General features: G+C 39.0%; 1 non-coding gene across 1 annotated transcript; it reads right to left on the bottom strand.

Annotated features, from left to right (window-relative positions):
- Window positions 1–848: 848 nt before the first annotated feature.
- On the bottom strand, window positions 849–952 carry LOC112732038 (small nucleolar RNA R71). The gene has a single exon (XR_003167780.1). It is a non-coding gene; the product is annotated as a small nucleolar RNA R71 (small nucleolar RNA).
- Window positions 953–14,609: the final 13,657 nt, after the last annotated feature.

Below are 14,609 nucleotides of genomic sequence, written 5' to 3'. Positions count from 1 at the left end.
GGGATTGGTTTTCGATTGACAATTCTCAAATTGGAAGTTAACTAGATTGAGCATTTTTTTTGTTTTGATTAATTCAGTACAAGTTACTTGTTGAATTTTAATTTCTGCACTCTGTTACATGCTTTCTTTCTTTATGCCTTTAAATTCAAGCAACTAACTCACTGACTCACTAACTCTTTGAATTAATTCCTCAACTGCTCTAACCATACTCTTCCATTAACCAAGAGTATTTCACTTGTTTGTTGCCTGTGCTGTGTTCTTGTATGACAGGTAGGAGAGGAGAGACATCAACTCCTCCATATACCGAACCAGAGAGGACCCTTCATAGACTTAGAAGGGAAGCAAGAGGGAAGAGAGTACTGGGAGAAGAAGAATCTGAAGGAGAATCTGAGGACAATTTTGAGGAAGCTCTAGATCTCAACATGGATAGAGAAGTTCACAACCATGAGAGAGCTGATGGAAACAATGCCATTCCTGAGAGGAGGGTTCTTGGTTCATACATAAACCCAACATCTGGGAATTGTGGTAGCAGCATTCAGAAACCACCCATTCAGGCCAACAATTTTGAGCTCAGACCACAGTTAATATCACTTGTGGAGAATCATTGTTCATTTGGTGGGAGTGCTAATGAAGATCCAAACCAACACCTCACAAAATTCCTGAGAATTTGTGACACTGTGAAGTCCAATGGAGTACAGGAAGATGCCTATAAACTGCTTTTGTTCCCATTTTCACTTAGGGACAAGGCAGCTAAGTGGCTGGAATCATTCCCAAGGGGGAGCCTAACAACATGGGACGAGGTGGAAAGCAAGTTTCTGGCACATTTCTACCCCCCACAAAAGGTCAATAGGCTTCGATCTGAGGTTCAGACTTTTAGACAACAAGATGGTGAAACTCTCTACGAAGCATGGGAGAGGTTCAAGGATTTGACAAGGAAATGCCCACCAGACATGTTCCATGACTGGGTGCAATTGCACATTTTCTATGATGGACTTTCTTATGAATCAAGGAAGGCTGTAGACCATTCATCAGGAGGTTCATTGAACAGGAAAAAGACTGTGGAAGAAGCCATTGAAGTGATTGAGACAGTGGCTGAGAATGAGTACTACTATGCATCAGAGAGACACAACACTAAGGGAGTCATGGAGCTGAACCATGTTGATACAATTCTAGCCCAAAACAAGGTGTTTGCCAAGCAACTAGCAGAGCTCACCAGGAAATTAGAAACAAAGCAAGTGGCTGCAATACACACACAAGAGAAAGAGGAAGAAAGCACTGAAGGAGGTGATTGGGAAGAGGCCAATTATGTAGGAAATCAACAAAGGCAATCATATGATCCACATTCCAACACTTACAACCCAGGCTGGAAAAACCACCCAAACTTTGGGTGGGGAAACCAGCAAAACCAACATAACAAGTCCACATACCAAAACTCCAACCAAAGATCATACCAAGCCACACAAAACACTTACTCCCAACCATCATATCATGGCCAAAATAATCAACCTACCCAACCTAATCCGAACCAACAATTTCAAGATCAATTAAACAGGATAGAAGGAAGGCTGGCAAACATGGGTCAGGACGTAAGTGAGTTGAAAAGCTTTAGGGATGAGGTGAGATCCACCTTAAGGGACCATGGTGAAAGACTAAAGAGGATGGAGTCTCAAGTAGGAGAGCTATCCCAACAAGCCCCCAAGTCCACTGCAGTGTTCCCTAGTGACACGAAAAAGAATCCTAAAGGGGAACAAAAGGGAGTGAGATGGGAAGACTGCAAGGCCATCACTATATTGAAGGAAGTCTCAGAAGAAGAAGGAATCAGACCCTCAAAACAGGAGCCAGAAATCTTGAAGGAAAGTGTGGAGGAAGCTAAGCAGGAAAGTGAAACTGAGCAAGCCAAGGAACTGCAAAAAGGCACGATGGAAACATACCAACCAAAAGCACCATTTCCTCAGAGGTTAGGAGGAGGTGAAAAAGGGAAAACCTATTCAAGGTTTTTAGAGACATTTAAGTCTCTCCATATCAATATTCCTTTTCTTGAAATTCTCCATCAAATGCCTACACACATCAAGTATTTAAAGGAATTGTTGAGCAAGAAAAGAGTTTTGAAGGGAGGACAAACGGTAACAATGAACAAAGAATGCAGTGCCCTCATCAAGAAGGACACAGTCTCTAAGAAAACAGACCCAGGAAGTTTTCATATCCCTTGCATCATAGGGGAAACAAAAATTGACAGAGGATTCTGTGATCTAAGAGCTAGCATAAATGTGATGCCTCTAACTCTTATGAAGAGGCTACAACTGAATGAGGTGAGATCCACTGATGTAATCATACAACTGGCTGACAAAACTCAGAAGCAAGCTGAAGGGGTAGTTGAGAATGTGCTGGTGAAAGTGGGAGATTATTACTTCCCCACAGACTTTGTCATTTTGGACATGGAGGAAAGCTACTTACACCCTATCATTCTGGGCAGACCATTTCTAGCCACTACTAGAGCGCTCATAGATGTAGAACAAGGAGAGCTAATTCTGAGAATACATGATGAACAGCTCATTTTCAAAGTTTTCAAACCTGCATCTGAGCCTGAACCAGAACCTGAAAAGCCTAAGGATGATAGTAGCCATCTGTGTTTGGAGGAAAGTAATCCAGCAGCTGAAACTCTAAAACAGTCCTTGGAAGGCAAACAAGAGTTGCAAGAGTTAAAGCCACAAGAATCAATGGAAACAGATCAGAAGGATCCTCCTGGAATAAGGGTCAATGAAGAAATCCTCAAGAGAAAGGGAAGAATGATAGGGAAATTGCCAAGAGGGTGGAGAAACAAGAAAATTCCCACTGAAGGTTTTTCTCCGGGAGATAAAGTGATATCAAGTCATTATCTGCCAATCCCACCTGGCCTCAAAACCATTCCTTCCCAGCTCCCTCAAGTGTTCACAATCAGGAAAGTTCTTTCTATGGAACATTTAGAGGTCATGAAGGAATCAAGTGGGGACGTTTTCATAGTGAGAGGAGAAGACGTCAAGCACTACAATCCACCCTAGCCAGGGACAACCGTCAAGCTAGTGACGTTAAAGAAGCGCTTCATGGGAGGCAACCCATGTTTTAATATCCTTACTTTTTTTGTTTTGTTGTGCATTTAATAAAGCATGGTTTCTTATGCATGAACTTGAATCCTCAGGACAACTGCTGAAAGAGTGCACTAAACATTGCATGTAAAATACAATTTGTCTCTAAGTTTGGTGTGCCTGAAGGCAACCCAAATTTTATTCAAAATGCATTCAATTTTTCATTCAAAGTGCACAACCAAACATTAAGTTTGGTGTTCCTCTTTGAACACGGTTCATGAAAAGCAAGAAGTTCCTCTGGATTTCGAAATTCATGACAAGTATACCATTCGCATGTTTTAATACTTTGGTTTCAATTACTTAGGGTAGTAAATTTGTTTAGAATCAAAGAGCCAAAGTGACTATGATTTATTAGAATTATGCACATTCATTAAGGACAACCAATATGGATTTCATGTCATCAGGAGACTTTACCAAACACTAAGTTTGGTGTTCAGTAATAAGTGTGCATACATACAAAAGTCACGGCTATAAGCTCATGAAGTCAATCATTGATTTACATGTGCAAGTACTATTCATCATTCACATGGACCGAAAAATGATAGCAAACTTGTTTGTTTGTGCAGGTACAAAAGAAAAGTCAAAAATGGAGGAAAAAGACAAAGGGAGGTACGGTGCTTGGTCAAAAAGAAAGTTCACAAGTCTTTGAAACTAACACATGGGAAAAGGAAGTTCTGCAAGAAAAGATAGCTACATGTACAACCTAATGCACCCAGAATACTTCCAAGAAAATGAAAAGCAATTCGCCCTTCTCCTTAATTCATATATTAACCATCAAGCCACCCTTCACAAACCACCCTAGCCGTCCATTTTTCACTTACGGGCACTATAAAGAACCACTTGAGGAACGAGTTCCACACCACCAAATCTCCTTCATGCACATTTTCTTTCATCATAGCATAACTATCTTTTGCCGAAAACAACCTCACCACACCTCCAACAACACTTCTTGCTTCACCTTGTCAACTTTAGCTTGTCACTTACCAAAACTAAAGAGCCAATGGCAGCCTCATCTAGCCACAAAAGAAGGAAAGACAAGCAACCAATGGAGGAGAACAGGGAATTCGATGCATGGAGATACAAATCAGTTTTCCATGAAATTCAAGCCGAATGGATGAGACCTAAAAGGGTACTAGCTGAGGTTCCCTTTGACCTTGAAAAGGATGAGTTCCCAGGTGTTTGGGAGAAGATCAAAAAGAGGAAGTGGGAGCTCCTGACTAAGCCAATCACTAAAATCAACATCAACTTGGTGAAGGAGTTCTATGCAAATGCAGTGAGGGAAGACTCAACCAAGAAACCCACATACAAAAGCTATGTGAGAGGGGTGGAAGTTGACTTCAGTCCCAAAGCAATCATGAAAACTCTTGGCCTGAAAAACATACATTTCAGCCAAGCAAGTTATGAAGAAAGGATGATAGGAGAACCTGACTATACAACTATTGCTGAAGACCTTTGTGCCATCAGAGCTGAATGGGTAAGAAAAACAAGAGGGGCTCCAAGAGTCTTGAGAAGTGGAGACCTAACACCGGAAGCTAAAGGGTGGTATGCAATAGTTAGGAGATCCATCCTACCCACTGCAAACTCTTCAGAAATAGTCCCTAAAAGAGCCATCTTGCTACATTGCATAATGGTGGGAGGGGAGATTAAAGTTCATAAACTCATTGCTGAACAGATACAAGAGCTTAGTGAGAAAAGTGACCCTGAATCCTGGCTCCACTTCCCTAGCACCATCATTAGACTATGCATCGATGCCTAAGTACCACTTGAAGATGAAAGACCTAATTGGCTATATCCTGGATTGGCTATAACTGCGTACAGAATGACTCTTGGCCCAATTGCTCCAAGACATACAAAAAGAAGAAATGAAGAAGGGCAACAAGCAGAAGCAGAGCAAGAAGCGGAACAAGAAGGACAGGAAGGAGAAGACGGAGAAGAAGAGTAAGAAGAGCAAGGAATTCCAGAAAGAAGACAACGAATTCCCAGAGACCCCATGGATATGAGCAGAATGCAGGAAATCATAGAAGGAATGTCTCAACAATACATGAGGTCTCAGGAGAGACAAGAGGACTTTCACCTAAAAATGATGGATATGCAAAGGAACTTTGAATCAAGATTCTTAGATCTGCAAAGGGAACAGAATTTACAATTACAGGAATCCTTCAGCCACATATGCCAACACCAAGATGCCAATGTCTTGGCAATCAAGGAAGCCACCACTTTACAGAATGCAAGATACTCAGTTCAAGCTGATTACAACATCAGTTCTCAAATCAAGCTTAACTACATAGGGGAACATCTACACAAGATGGACCCAGCATTCCCAGCTTTTGATGAGTATTTCAAAGGGAGGAAAGAAGGAGAAATAAACAAGGCAATGATCCTTGAAAAAGGAGTGGAAGAAACAATGAAAAAGGCTGGATTCTGGAAAAAGATCATAAGAAAAGACAAAGGAAGCACAAGTGGTCAAAAAGAGGCAGGAAGCAAGAAGAAGCAGGATCCCAAGAATTAAGAAGAACCAAGCAATAAATAAGAGGTGGTCTCGTTCCTTAATAATCAAATTATAATTGGTGAATTGTCGTTATGAGCTTTCTTTCATCATAAGTCATTTAAGCGTTATGTGGAGTTTTTAGTATGAGTGTCTGTTTATTGCTTTGAATAAAGTGAATGCCTTGATGTTTGGATATAACTTCACCTTCTTAATCAAATGCTTGCCATGCTTGTTCTGTTTCCAAAAATAAAAGAAAAGTTTGAACAAAAGTAACTTGGCTCAATTAGTGACAAATCAAGTAGAATTAAGTGGTGGTATGCATGCTTGATTGTTTAAGTCAGATCACTGGAAATAGAGTGTAGAATTATCATTTTTTATGTAGAAATTGAAAACTGTCTATGGATCTTGATGAATAAATGTCTTTGGCCATGAAAAAGAAAGAAAAAGAAGAAGAAAAAGCCACTGAAAAAGGGCAACCAAAAAGCAAAAAAAAAAAATTGAGAAAATAAGCTAGGCACCAATGGTTTGAACTTCTGAGACAAATGCCTGTGGTGTTTATGTATTAAGGATATGCTTGGATGTATAGGTTCAGAGGAGTGTTTCAACACTTGGTAACTTGGGTTAACTAACCCGGGATTATCAACCAAAAGTCCATTATCAAGAGCAACCTAAATACAAAACATTTAGTCACACAAAGAGGTGCTGGGTACCAATGTCTCAAGAAGAAATGTGAACTAAAATGCCTGTAGTGGATATGTGTAGTGCACTGATAAGAAAAAGAAAATGCCAAAGGCTTGTGCAACACATGACACCAAGCAAACAAGGAGCAAAGGAGCTCTAAGAAAAAGAAAAGAAAAAACAAAGAAGAGAAAAGTGCTAAGGACATAAGAATAACAAGAGGCCATAGCAGTGTTTGATGGATGCAATGAAAAAGTGATAATCTTACCTGATAAGAATGAAAAAGTGATGCTGCAACTTTCTGCATAAAACCCTTCTGATGAACTTCAAAATGCTTGCTAATATAGCCAATGTAATTGCTTTCTGTTTCATACTTTCTTCTCAAATAACTCAGGACTTTCTTAGGGACAAGCAAGTATTAAGTTTGGTGTTGTGATGCCAAGGCATCTTAGGCTAGTTTCACTAGCATTTTTCTGTTAGTTTTAGTTGTTTTATGCATTTTCTTGAGCTTAAAGTAACCAAGAATGGTTAAATGAATAACAAAGCAATGAACCATCCAAACAGTATGATTTTGATGCAAATTCCATGAGTTTTAGTTATATTACTTGAATGCTATGAATGGAAGAATTCTCATGAAATTTTGCAAGACTTTGATGCAATTGTTTGGATGATTTCAGGAAAGAAGAGGCTAGGCAAGGAAGCAACAAAATCAATAAAGGAAGCTTGAATATCACATGTGGAGTTTAAGTTCCAGTTTAAGCTTAAACTGGAGCTTAAACGCCAGAATCATGAAGGCTAAGAAATGCTGAAATTGAAGTTTAACCTCCAGTTTAACCTTAAACTGGAGGTTAAACGCCAGAATGAAAGTCTCACCAAAGAAGCATTTCCACGTTTAACCTCCAGTTTAACCTTAAACTGGAGGTTAAACACCAGAATGAGAATTCCACTCAGGAAGCATTTCCACGTTTAACCTCCAGTTTAACCTTAAACTGGAGGTTAAACGCCAGAAATGGGAAATGCACCAGGGAGCCATTTCCACGTTTAAGCTCCAGTTTAACCTTAAACTGGAGCTTAAACGTGTTCGACCAAGTTTTCTCCTCCAGGGTTGCTTTCTCCATTTCCACGTTTAAGCTCCAGTTTAACCTTAAACTGGAGCTTAAACGTGTTCGACACCTCCAGGGCTACCTTTCTCAGCTTCCACGTTTAAGCTCCAGTTTAACCTTAAACTGGAGCTTAAACGTGTTCGACCTCCCAGATGGCTTTCTCTATTTCCACGTTTAAGCTCCAGTTTAACCTTAAACTGGAGCTTAAACGTGTTCGACCTCCAGGGCTGCCTTTCCTATCTCCACGTTTAAGCTTCAGTTTAACCTTAAACTGAAGCTTAAACGTGTTCGACTAAGTGACCCTCCAGGGCTGCCTTCTTCCATTTCCACGTTTAAGCTTCAGTTTAACCTAAAACTGAAGCTTAAACGTGCTTCCACAAAAGGCATCACTGGAAGTGTCTGGCGTTTAAGCTGCAGTTTAAGCTTAAACTGCAACTTAAACACCACTTTTGGAAAAGGTTTCTAGGCCAAAAATATTGCGGTTTAAGTTAGTATTTGAGCACAAACATTAACTTAAACTTACTCTGGTATGAAACCCAATTGAATATCATGGTTTATGGGATTTGGGCCTGAAGGATTGATGAGTCTGAAATTTCAATTTGTTGAGTCATGTGTCATTATTTGATTATCACTAAGTTGGCTCAATGAATGTTACAGAATTTGGATCAGCAGCCTCATCAAGATTATGGATCATAAACCCAAAGCAAAAGGAAAGCAGGGAGAGGCCTCAAAGCCCAAGAAACACAACAGAAGCTCAATATAGAAAGTGTATAAATAGGATAGAATTTAAGTAACCAGGGGACTTTTATCTTTTCATTTTGGCTAGTTTTCATATCTTTGTAATTGAATTCAGAGCTATGACTCACTAAACCCCCTTTCATTGGGTTAGGGAGCTCTATTGTAATTCAATGAATCAATAATAGTTTATCTTCTTCTTCAATCTTTTCTCTTGAATTTTGTTAGAAAGCTTCTCGATCTAATTCCATTGGGTAGTTGTCTTGGGAAAGAAACTACCCATAATTGGAATCCTTCGGAACCTTGGGAAAGGAATGGAGGATTCATGCTAGAGAAGCTTTCTCACAGTGAATTGGATTGGGGTTTGGGTGGATATTGTGACATGTAATCCTACCAAATTGTGGTTCATGAAACTGTGTGGTATAATCAGTGATCGAGCATCATCTCTTCTTATGAACATTTAAACCAAGGGATTGGGAATTTGTTTGTTTTTAGAGAGAATTGGTGAGCCAAGGGATTGGGATCCAATCATATAAGATTGCCAAGCAAAATTCAATGAACGCATTGGTTGAGGAAGAGATAAACATGTTTTGATTCGGAGATCTCAATATCTCCTATAACCCAATGAATTCCCCATTTCTGATTTCCACTTTCTCTTTACATTCTGCAACTCAATTCATGCAATCACCCCCATTCCCTTTTAATTTCAGCAATTTAGCTTCTGCTCTTTAATTCATGCAATTTAAGATTCCGCCATTTAAATTTCTTGTCATTTACGTTTCCCGCCAATTTTACATTCCGCAATTCTCATCTAAATCTTGATTCCGCTCAACTAGAACACACTTCTAATCCGAATTGCTCACTCAACCAATCCTTGTGGGATTCGACCTCACTCTATTGTGAGTTTTTACTTGACGATAACCGGTGCACTTGCCGGAAGGAATTTTGCCGATCGTGCAATTTCCTAAATCGTAGCATAACTAGTTTATGCGCATCAACGCTAGTCTTTCACTAAGTAATTAGTGAGTTGACTAGGACTTATAGATTGAGATCAATTACACCTTTTGACTAATTCTCGAGGAGGATTGACTAGTTTGTATTGCTTCCACACAATTGCCATGTTTGTGATCAACAACTAGGATAGGAAGTCTAGATTACCCAATTCTTGCCAAGCGTTGCCATTCACATTCCTTGCATGTTCATTTACTTTCTTGCTATGTACATTTTTTGCTCTCTTGCTTTCATTCCCAATTCCCCATGCTCTCTCCTCCATAGCCAAAGATTATACATTTCATTTTAACTCCTAGGGAAGACGACCCGGGAGTTAAATACTCTCGGTTTATATTTTGTTTTGTGACATTTATTATTTGATTGTGAGAATTCATTGTTGGTTTAGACTATGCTACCAACGAATTGATTCTAGTTTTGATTGATTCCGAACCATACAAGAATTCTCTTTATCAGTAATGCAAGGTTTTTTGGCAATTGAAAATTCATGACATCTGTCGTAAATGGTCCAACTGCATTGTCCAATTCGTCGTCTTCATTGGCTGGTTGGTCCTCCTCTAGTTGCTGAGTTTCAGAAACATGTGTTGAATCGGAATTTGCTTCTTGATCATATGATTGTTCGTTGTGATCATTATTATGAGTTATCCGAGCCCGGTTAGCTCGGCTATCTGATTCGCCATTCTTTGATTTTCATCTACCATGCGTTGATTAGTATGTTGTAATTCCGTTACCATACGAAGAAGCTTTGATGGCGTCGGGGAAGGTTGGTCAGCCCTAAACAAATCTGAAAGTTTATGAGCCTAAAAAAAGGTGTTTTTTTTCTCGGCTCCACGGTGAGCGCCAATTGTTCTTCTGTGATTTGGTTGTGGTATAAGCTCGTTCTCCGGCAATTACCTCCAAGCTTTTGTCGGGATGAGTTATACCTCGGTACCAAGAATACAAAAGGGTGGGCACCTGCAAAAAGATACTCTGACGCTCAATTCAGTGAGTGAATTATAAGTTTTGTACTCAAAAAGTAAGTCCTAAATCAAATGTCCTACCTGCTTTTTATATTTGGGATGAAGTATCAATAATTATGTTCCCGAGTAATTTACTTTAATGAGGAATAATGGCATATCAGAGCGTTTTGATATTTATTTGATGTTTGTTAGTGATAATCGATCTATAATATTTATAGCCAAACTATAATGTGTAACCGAGTTATGATGGACATATGAATCATCATCGTCATATTATGAGCAGGACAAAACCACCTTTTTTATCATGAGAAGAATAAAACTATCGTTCCTACAAAATATCAATAACAATGAACAAGCAGAATAGAACTACTATCCTTGTCAAGAATAAAATTCAATATCATCAAGCCAAAAAATCCACATGCATAATTAAAGGTAAGAGTAGTTTAGGATTTTCTATAAAAATTAAAAGAAAAATTAGAAATAAGGATTAGATGTTGTTGAAGGAAATTGTTCTAAATTACCATGGAATTTTACTCCTTGGATCACAACTGAGTTCGAATAATTACTTTCATTTAGGAAATTAGGAGACTTCACTTCATTTAATTTAATCTATATAAATGGAGCATTAAATCTTAAAATAAATGGATTAATGTTTCAATTTCCTTTATCCTGTAATCACTTCAATTTTAAATTTCAAATCACTTGCAATGCTCAATTATTTGAAATAATATTCAAGAACTCTTACTAATTAAATTCAGTTTGTCATAAATTGTATTTTAATATTCTTTTTTAAATAAATTTCAAAAATAATTTCACTACACATCTAAATTTTTTGGTAATCAAGTGGGCAAGTCCAATCAAATTGGTTCAAATTCAACAAAATTCACTCACACAGCATGCGTGTAAAATCAAGAAAAATTTCTTAATAATAACATACATATTTTTTAGTTTTGACATTAAAATTTTGCTACAAAGATACAAAAATATCTTTTTTAATGTTGCATTTTTTCTTTATATTCTTTTCTCTTTCTTTCTTTTTTCTTTTGCTCTTATTTTTTTTAGGAACATTGCTTCTCATATTAAACTTGAATGAACATGTGTATTGTAATATGATTTAGTTGAATGAATGTAGGTTCTTTCTCTTTTTACTGATTTTGTAGCATTATGTATTTTTTTGTTTGACTTTTTTCTTATTTTTATTCTTGTTAAGAAAGAAAATGAGAATAATAATGAGAAGTTAAAACAAGTAGGAGAAGATAAATAAGAAAAGAAAAAGATGATGACGATAATGAAGAAGGAGGATTTTTGAATTATCATTAAGTGATTTCGGTTCATTCTGGATTTAAATAAGGTGCACTTGGTCTGTGATTGTTTTGAAGTGAGTTTGTTTGTGTGTCGTCATCATTAAGTAAGTTCAATGCATTCTGAATTTAAATAAGTTGCATTTATTTTGAACCGAGTTTGTTTGTGTATCGCCATTATTATGTAATTTCAGTATATTCTAGATTTAATTTTGATGCATTCTGGGTTTGTTTGTGTATCGTCATCATTATGTAATTTTGATACATTCTAGATTTAATTTTGATGAGGAGGAGGAGATTGAAGAAATTCAAATGAAAAAAGAAAAAGGAGGATGAGGAGGAGTCGGTGGTGTGGTGGTAGTGACGACGGCGATAATGAAAGAGAAAAATGAGAAAAAATAAGAAAAAATGAGGAGGAAGAGGAGGAGAAGAAGTAGCAGAGAAATGCAAAAAAATGCAGAGAAAGAAGCCTTTTACGTTAAAAGTCTGTTACACATTAGCGACACAAATATATAAATCACTTTATTGAACTTGGTTAGCTAAATCACTTGGTTGTATAACTATTGTTTCAAAAAATAATAACCCTTAAATTCATAAAATCAATCTTTAATAACTCAACTAAATTTCCAAAAGTTCGATGGTTTCCAAACTACCAAGACTTTCGTAATAAAAAAATTGCGTGAAATGTTTTTACAGATTTTTTTTAATGTGTTAGGCTGCCATTCACCTCCAAAAGTTTTAATTTCAGAAAAAAATAATATAACACCTCTTATTTTTAGAAATTTTTAAATTATGAATGAGTTATGTATTATTTTACTAAATTGAGCTTTTTATTATAGAAATCATTTTATTAAAGATATTTAAATTTATTTTTATGAACTAAGAAAATTAATTAAATTATCTCTAATTTTTTTTTAAATTAGAATATCTAATTAAAACTAATTGATGGGTTTATAAATAAAGGATATTCCAAAATAATTAATTTTAATTTTCAATTACTATTCTATCCTCTATTTTTATTAAAATTAACAACACTCTCAACTCTCACCTCACATGCTATGAGCACACACAGGAGAAGCAGAGAGAGTGATGATCGGGGCGAAGAGAGGGGAGGAAGGGAGAGGGAGAATGAGATCAAAACAGGGAATGGGAGAAGGAGAAAGGAAGAAGTGCGAGGGAGGAGGTGCTGTCCCGCCGTCCTCGTCGTCACCCCTGGAGTTTGTCCCTGCCATTGGAAGGGGAACTTCGTCGTTGCCGTCACGGTTGCAGGTATGGGGCTTTGAAGAGAGAGAGAGGAGCTCGCAGAGGAGAGAGAAACACAATGGTCAGAGAGAGGAGAGTCTCCCGAGGAGGGGGAGCTGGTACGCCTCTGCCGTTGTTGCAGGCTGCAGCACCGCGCCTCTGGTCGCCAAGAACCACACTGACATCGCCGCAGCCACCGTCGGAAACTCTGCAAGTTTGCCCTAGCTTCGCTTTGCTTCTGCCGGTTCTGTCCTTGCCGGTGAGGATTATCGGAGCTGCCGATGCTCCATCCCCTTGTTTCCTTTGGTAAGACTAATCTTGTTCTGCCTTGTCTTGCTGTAAAGCTCTATTATTGACTCTGTCCTATCTTGATTCCCTTTCTGCCTTTGCTCTTGTTGGATTTGCTATCATTTTTACTGTGGTTGTCCCATGTTGTTGCAACTAGGGCTGCCAGCGATGATGTTGTCATTGCTATCTTGATTTGTGCATATATTGGTAGGAATAAAGCTTATGTTGTCGCAGCCGCAACTTTCTACTGCCCCGGCCCAAAAATTCATGCTCTTTCATTCCAGTCTACTTCAACCTTCTTCGCATTTTATTTTGGAACTCCTGGTTTGGTCTCCTCGGTCCCTTGAGACCAATTTGTGAGTAGGCTTTACATTTATAATTGTTTGATTGTGCATCTATAATTATTTTGATATATATCTATTATGATCTTTGAATTATACTCACTATCTTTGCCTTGAATAATTTTAAATTGATTAGAGTAATTGATTTATTAGAATTAAATAATTCATTTTTATGAAGTTTATACTTTCGGAACTATACATGAGACCATATATATTTTTTTTGATGAAGTTTTGCATTATTCCAAAATGTTTGATTTTACTTGAATATCTATTTTTGAAGCATTAAAGTATTTTTTGGTACTCACTTATTTTAAAATTGTGAAATATGTTTGAAATGCCTTAAGATTGAGAAAATATGATTGGAAAGGATTGGATGAGAAAGTATTATTTGATTTTATTTGATTTGATACCTTGTATGTTTGAAAGACTGTAGAATTGATTATATTCGAAATTACATGTTGTTACGGGCTGCCAAACCAGCCCAGGAAGTCGCCGGGTCGGGGCACCACCCCGCCCAGACCTAAGAAGCTACAACTGGTCTCCGCGGGTCGGTCAGCTACGCCCGACCCAGAGGGAGATCAACTCACCGCGCTAAACACGTCACCACCCGGGTCAGAACCCTTAGGATCGGCACCCCGAGTACCGGCTCCAAGTACGGACGACCCGCACACGTGGAGGATGACAGCTTTACTCCTCAACCAATGGGCTAGGCCCCTATTAGGCCCACCCAGCACAGCATATAAAAGGGGGACAGCTCTCCCCCCGAGGTACGTCACATCCTTACATAACGCTGCCACCCCTAGTACGGACTCTGACTTGATTGTCAGAGTGTCCTTGCAGGTGGCCACCCCCGCTCCGTCCGCCCTCCGACGTTGCCAGCCTTCGCTTTGCGCCCGCTCGGGACCTCCCTCACTCTCTCAATCATCACCTACCGACAACCCGTGGACCCCAGGTAACGAACATTGGCGCCGTCTGTGGGATCCCGATGCGAACATGGAGTGACACATCACCTCGGAAGAGCTCCGCGAAAGAGACGGAGCCCGTTTGAGCAGAGCGAGCTCAACGGCCCGTGATGCCGAGCACCCGAGGCCATCCATCCAGCCCGACCAAATGTATACCCAGACCCCCGAGAGACGCCGCCACTTTGGGAGAACAGGAGCCAACAGCGCCAAGATCATGCAGGAGCTTAGGCACAGAGTACAGAACCTTGAGCAGGAGTTGGCGGCAAGGGACCAATCCCAGGGGAACGCCGGCCGCTCACACAGAGGTGCTAGCCAGTCCCATGCCCGCACCCGCTCTCCCTCTCGTGCACGCGATAGCCAAGGAAGAAGCCTAACAAGGCAC

The sequence above is a fragment of the Arachis hypogaea genome, chromosome 12 (assembly GCF_003086295.3).
Source record: "Arachis hypogaea cultivar Tifrunner chromosome 12, arahy.Tifrunner.gnm2.J5K5, whole genome shotgun sequence".
NCBI classification, from domain to species: Eukaryota; Viridiplantae; Streptophyta; class Magnoliopsida; order Fabales; family Fabaceae; genus Arachis; species Arachis hypogaea.
This window is presented reverse-complemented; position numbering and strand designations above follow the sequence as displayed.